The following is a 7,163-nucleotide window of genomic DNA, read 5'->3' on the forward strand; positions in this document are numbered from 1 at the left end:
TGTGTGACGTCACTGATATATTTTACGGTGGTTGAGTGGTATCAGGTTGATAGAGTGTTACCGCAGTTCGACGGCGTACAGCCTCCCCCGCATCCCACCCTGAACATCGACTTCTTGATGTAGAAGGACGGGAGAGGAGGTGATCGTTGGTTCCCGTCCCATTTACAGCATTGGCATCTTCATTGGGAGACACGTGCGGATCACGTGTTACGGTTCGACATTGTTGCTGACCTGGGACCCTCACATGAGTTCTTGGACTGGTGGCATCAGCACGGAAAGAGGTTCTTGTCACCTGAGATGTACTTGGGGGATCCGAGAGGTATTCCTATTCCGGTTGAGGCGACGCAGAGGGGTGCCGGCCGAGTACCTGATATGGACCGAGTTGACGACGTTTCTGACAGGCGTCGGGTTGAGAGGAGAGCTCAAGTCGGGACACGCCGTAGCCAGCGTGAGTGGAGGTGGCTGAACCAGGCTATGGAGGAGGGTGATGAGACCGGTAGGGGCGGTGGTCGACGACGAGGGCGTGGAGGCAGGAGGAGGGGGGCTGCTCCTAGGCAGGATCTGCCTGATCGTGGTGAGGATGCCGCTGGAAGAGGGGCTCCAGTGGGGGGTGTTAGGCTCGCTCATGGCGGACATGGTGGAGAGTGGTATGGATCCGGTATGGGAGATCCATCGAGCCATGCTGACGCTAGGCTTGGAGTGGGGCCGCTCGGAGATTACTTCGTTGGTGTTCCCGCTGACGACCAGACACTTCAGGAGAGTACGCCATGGGTGAGTCTGGGATCCATGTTTTCAGACTTTCTTGCCGGTGATGGGATTGGTGCGGATTTCGGTGGATCACATTTCCTAGATGAGATTACCATCATCATGCAGGAGGATGAGGCTGCCCGTCGACGGGGTCAGACGACGGGGACACAGGCACCGTTAAATGTCGATCTGAATGAGCCTCCCTCCATGGCACCTGTTCATACTTTCGCCTTGGGTGGGACCCCACCATCGGCACATACTGCTGGGTCACATTCAGTTGCCGGGCCGTCCTCATCCAGACCCGTACATGTCCAGCCTAGGACGCCTGCACAGCCACCCCCGGAGGACGAGGAGGACGAGATCGAGGATGAGGAGCCGCTTATCCGGAGAGGTCATAGGACACGGGTTCCACGTCGTTGCTTCACGGGGTCGCACATCTTTAGATGATATGTGTATCGTGGTGTATGTTATTTGTGGTATCAGTGTTATATTTTATTTCGTTAGTTCATTAGTTCATGCATCAGTGAGTTTCATATTGCGTTATTTTGTATCAGTGACTATGAAAACATGTGTACATTGCTTATGTAACTTATTTCCATAATTAGTAAGACATTTAACATACGTGTCTTTTACGACTACAATTTTTCAGCACTGAACACCGACTACTTATCAAACCTAGAACATCATTTTATAAAAAAAAAAGTACATATGATCAAACTAATACAAATAAGAACACAAATCTAGACATTCCTATTCATTTTACCCTGTATGGCTGGGTCCTCCGGCCTGTGGACAACTCCGACGAGTGTGTCCGGGTTGCCTACAGAGGCCACATATCTTGGGCCGGTTCAGATCTGCCTCATCCATATTGGTCCGTATCCGAGTGGACCTCGGACGAACCTCCCTCGCACGCCTCTTGTTTGGGTCCGGTATAACGGTCGGCCCATCATATGGTGGCCAGAAAACCCTCCGGAATGGGAGATGTGAATCCCATCCGATATACACTGAAAACCGAACTAAGGCGATACACCTGGTGGACGTATGGCTGCCAAGTAACCCGTGAGTAGGCACAGCATGCCAATGCGTGCGGACACGGAAAATGAAGTGCCTGGAAGTATCCACAATCACATGTCTGAGAACCTAGTGAGACCCTATAGCTACTCAATGAGAAGGAACCATTCGGAGTCGTCTCTGCCACGGTGTACTCCGAGTTATCCCTGTCATATACAGTCACGGTGAAGCACCTAGCCGTCTTCAGATTGGCCTCGATACACTTTATCAGGTGTTGACTGAATTGTTGTCCGGTACTCAGCTGGGCCTCGGCCTCCCTCCCCTTGCGGACAAATAGTTCAGCCAACCTTCCGTATGTGGCCTTCACCAGCGAGCACACAGAGAGGTTCCTGACACCCTTCAGGATTGAGTTCACACACTCAGAGATATTGGTCGTCATGTGCCCGAATCTGCGCCCCTCATCACAATACTGTGTTCACAACGAATACTCAATCCGGTTCGCTCAGTCACACATTGCCGGATTCTCAGAGCGCAGAATGTCAAACCAGTAATCGAACTCGACTTCGGTCTTGGCATATGCGGCGTTCACAAGAACCCTCCGAGCGTCTTTGCCCTTGAAGGTGAAGGCGAAGTTTGATGCTACGTGTCGAATGCAGAATGCCCGGTATGCAGCCGGAGGTAGCCATCCCCCATCAGGAGCCTCAAGCACGGCCTTGATGCCGTTATGCCTGTTCGAAATAACTAGCAGACCTGGCTGCGGTGTCACGTGCTGACGGAGGTGGGAGAGAAAGGAGGACCATGACTCAGCATTCTCACCTTCGACTAGTGCAAATGCCACAGGGAGTATGTTGGAGTTCCCGTCCTATGCAATCGCGACAAGCAACGTTCCCCCATACTTGTCATATAGATGGGTGCCGTCAATACTCACCAACGACTTGCAATGACGGAATGCCTCGATACAAGGTGGGAACGTCTAAAACAGCCTGTGAAAATAAGCTTGAGACTCGTCCAGCTGTCCCCCAACTCGAACAGGGCTAGTCCTAAGGACTGCTACAGTACCAGGCATGGTCAACTGGACTCCTAACACCCACCTAGGGAGCTCGTTGTACGACTCATCCCAGTCACCATAGATGACGGCAACAGCCTTTTGCTTCGCCAGCCAGACCCTCCTGTACATCGGCCTGAACCCAAAGTGTGCGGCCGTGGCATTTAGGAGCACCTTGATGTTGACGGATGCATCAGCCCTAACCATTGGCATAATGAATGTCGCTATCACATGATAATCCAAACTCCTATGGTCGCTGGAGATAGAGGTGGCGAGACACGTATGCGGTCCGTTGTACTGTTTGACTTCCCAAATGCCCTTGCGCTGCCGGAGACTCAACCGAATCAATCATGTGCACCCATTCCCAAACTCAGAACACTTTCCCATATACCGGCGATAGTCAGACTCAACTACCTTGTACTGTACCCCTCGGTGGATGCTGTAAGTCTTCACATTCAACAGGGTCTCATCTTTATCCTGAAATTGCTGACTAACTTGGAACTCTGTCATACCAGCAGACCCTTCCGCATCTCTAGCGCCAAATCCAGTAGGCTGCCCAGGAAGCCCATCCTGCCTCATGGCATCCAGGTCCAATGATGAAAAATGGGGTGGGTATTGCTGTGTGCCAGAGCTAGATCTACCTGCAGTCCCTCTCGGGTCACTCGCTCCGAGATCATCGCCACTGTCATCAGCAATCATATCCGGCTCAACATCATCGTCATCTGGATCATCAAACAATCCGTCTCCAACACCGGCCGGTGTAGCACACTGTACTGAGGTCGGAAGATGTTCCCATGTACCAACCTCGTCGCCAACATTGCCGCTGAGATCAACAGCGAACAAAGGGGAGGCGATAGGCTGGATCGGTGGCTCGTACGCAGGGACGGAGGAAGAAGCAACGGCAGGTCTCGAGCTAGAACCGGCCACCGTGGCTAAAGTGTGCGTATTCCGGTTTGAACCCCTCGAGCTGGATACCACATCAACCAACTTTGCCAACAGCTCTAGTGTCCTCACCTCGGGAAACTGCCGGCGACAATGAAACATGACCTGCAAGTCCTCATCACTCCCGATCGTGAAACAATCATACTTCACGGTATCTTGGAGCACCGTGGTTGGAATGCGATAGAAAAACTTCTTAACCCTTTTCACACCTTTCAGACAAAGTTTCAGCAGTACAGAGCTAACAAGGTCATCATAGCTCGTCGTAGGCCTCACGATAATACAAAGAGGATCCTTATCGGTGAACTTCACACCGGATCGAGTTTTTCTCTTAATCGATCCTCTGTGGTGAACCAACACTAGAAAACTATCATCACTAGCCATCTGACCCCTCTATTGAGAGCAACTCACGTTCACATCATATATATAGAGCTCTGCTTCACAGTAATTCGAATCATCCTCATTCGCACTATATATGTGTAATTCGAATCAAGTCATTTCGAATTAGCCTTAATTAACAAACCAGAGTAATTCGAATCAACAAGATTCGAACTTCCTCCTTAATCACGTGGTGTTAGTAATTCGAATTGACATAATTCGAACTATGCTTCCCTAATTCGATGCATCTTGATTCGAACTACTTTGGCAGAATGCTTGGGAATAATTCGAGCTATATCAATTCGAATTATGTAGAAATATAATTCGAATTTTATTGATTCGAATTACATTAAAGTATGCTTTGGTTGATTGATGAATGAGAATCTCGTTTGGCTGATTTGCGTAATTTTGAACTCCCCTTGGCATATATCTGTTTTTTACCCAAATCATTATTTTAGAAAATTTGAATATTTCTGATTTCATTATTTTTGCATTTTCATTATTTTACATATTTTATATCATGGCCAATATAATTTAATATTTATAAAAAACAAAAAAAAAAACTTATTTTGCAAGATATGGTTGATTATATGAATTAGTTGATATTATAATGTCTTGTTATATATAGACCATATATGTATTTAACATCATAATTTAATATGTTTAAAGTTTAAACCAAGATAATAATTTCTATCACAATAGATTATAGATTAAGGATTAAGTACGATTTTGGTCTCTAACATAAAGGTCAAAAATTTATTTTGCTTCTAGCCTTTTTTTCGCTACAAAATGGTCTCGAATGTTTCAATTTGTTTTAAAATCTTCCTTCGGATAAAAATATCCTTCCTTCCCCTCTTCTTCCTCAACATTAACCAGAAGTAGAAGCAGAAGCGCAAACGTAGGCAGAAGTAAAAACAGAAGCAGACAGAAGCAGAAGCAACCAAAGCATCAACAATAACAATGAAATAAAAGGAATAAACAGAAACAATCAGAAGCATCATCAACAACAACAACAATGGAATCCTTTAAATTTGAAAAATTAAAGAAAAAAGAATTAAAAATTGAAACAAAAGGGAAGGGTTGTGGCGGTGGTAGGAGAGGAGGGGCTGCGGCGGTGAACAACGATGCGGTGTTGGCGGGGTACAAAACGCCACGAGGAGGGCGCTGTGGAGGACTTCGTTCCTCTCTTCTCGGCGGCGCTGTGTATGTGCTGAGGAAGAAAAGAGCAGCGGCGACCTTTCCCCTTTTCCCTCTTCCCCCTTCTCCCTTTCCCCTCTTTCCGAAACAACACTCCCTCCCGTTTTCTCTTTCCCCATCCCTTTCTTTTTTATTTTATTTTATTTTATAATTTTTTTAGTTAGATGTAATTTGGTAATAAAAATAAAAAACTTAGTAAAAAGGATAATTTTAAAATAAACTGAAATCTTTAGGACCATTTTATAGCGAAAAAAGTTGGGGATAAAATAAATTTTTAATCTTTACATTAGGGACTAAAATCGTACTTAACCCATAGATTAATTTAAAACTCATTTGCATCGACATTTATTTATGTATATTGTTGTATCACATAAATAAAAATAATTAATTTTTATACTCATTATTTAAAAAAAGAAAGATCGCCTTTAATTTTAACGTGATATTAATAATAAATTCGGCTTATCCCCATTTATCCCCCCACGAGGAGGCATCCATGGATATTAAACTTTAAAAAATAAAAATAAAAAAATAAGGTTTGACTGAAACAGAAACAAAACCGCGTGTCCAATGGTTTAATCCAAAGAGCCATTTAATTGATTCATATAAGTCATAACCCTTCGTTGCTGGTATTTAATTTTTTTGGGCCACATACGCAAGCAACCTATTATTTTATCTATTTCTATGATGCAGGCAGACACGAGACACAACACGATACAAGACACGTGAATTTTAAAATTTTATAAAACACAAAAATATGTATACATATAAAATATAAAATATTTTTTAGATAAATTATACTTATATTTTGATATTTTATTGATACTAAAATATAAATTAGTTTTTTAATTATTTTTAATGTCTTATTTTAATTATATCAAATATTTAAAATATTTTTTATTTTAATAATAATAATATATACTATATCTAAATTTATTTTAAAAATATATGTTAAGAATAAGATTGGACACGCTGACATGTAATGGTATTTAGGTGTGTCCAAACATGTCCGAAAATTTTTTTATTTTTATTAAGGCACAATTAGACATAACAGATATACGTATCGAACGAGTGTCGATAAATATCGTATCTAAAATATATCCGACACACAGACATAATAATTCAACCAAGTGTCTGTGCTTCATATATCTATTTATTCCTCCATTAAGTTCAAATAATGCTAGCTAGGAAGGACTTTTAAAAAATAAGAGTATAAATAAATCACCCTATTTGATTTGCCCAAATTTTTAGTCCACACATAGCACCATGAATGAATAATAATGAGTTTTTATTTTATTTTATTTTATTTTTTTATTTTTTGGTGTCCTATCATGAATGAGTATTTATTTTCTCTCATTGAGTAGTCACTTTTGAACATAAAGATATTATGCTTTGGTGTATATTCCAAATAGTTACTTTCTTGGGTGTATAATTTTCCCATAAAAGTTGGTGACAAATTTAAAGTGATGACTAGTTGGTAGCACATATTATAGCAGGCAAATTAAAAGATGTCAACATTTTGGGTTACATGTATTTTTCATGGAAAAATAATGGATGCCAATAAGGTTATTGTCTACAGCTGTTTTGGATATAATCATATCAAAATTGGTTTCAAATAAAATTTATTTATTTATATTTTTAATTTTTGTATTTTTTGGTCTAGTAAAATTTTATTTGATGAAGCCTTTTTTGCCGATGTACATAAACAAATGTAATTATTTATATTAGAATTTACTGGGTCTAATTAAATTTTAAAAATTAACTCAAAATGTAAAACGTGTTGTTCACTTATAAATATTTTGAAAATTTTATTTTTGAAAATATAAAATTCATAATATATCTCTTCACG

The sequence above is a fragment of the Arachis ipaensis genome, chromosome B02 (assembly GCF_000816755.2).
Source record: "Arachis ipaensis cultivar K30076 chromosome B02, Araip1.1, whole genome shotgun sequence".
Lineage (NCBI taxonomy): Eukaryota > Viridiplantae > Streptophyta > Magnoliopsida > Fabales > Fabaceae > Arachis > Arachis ipaensis.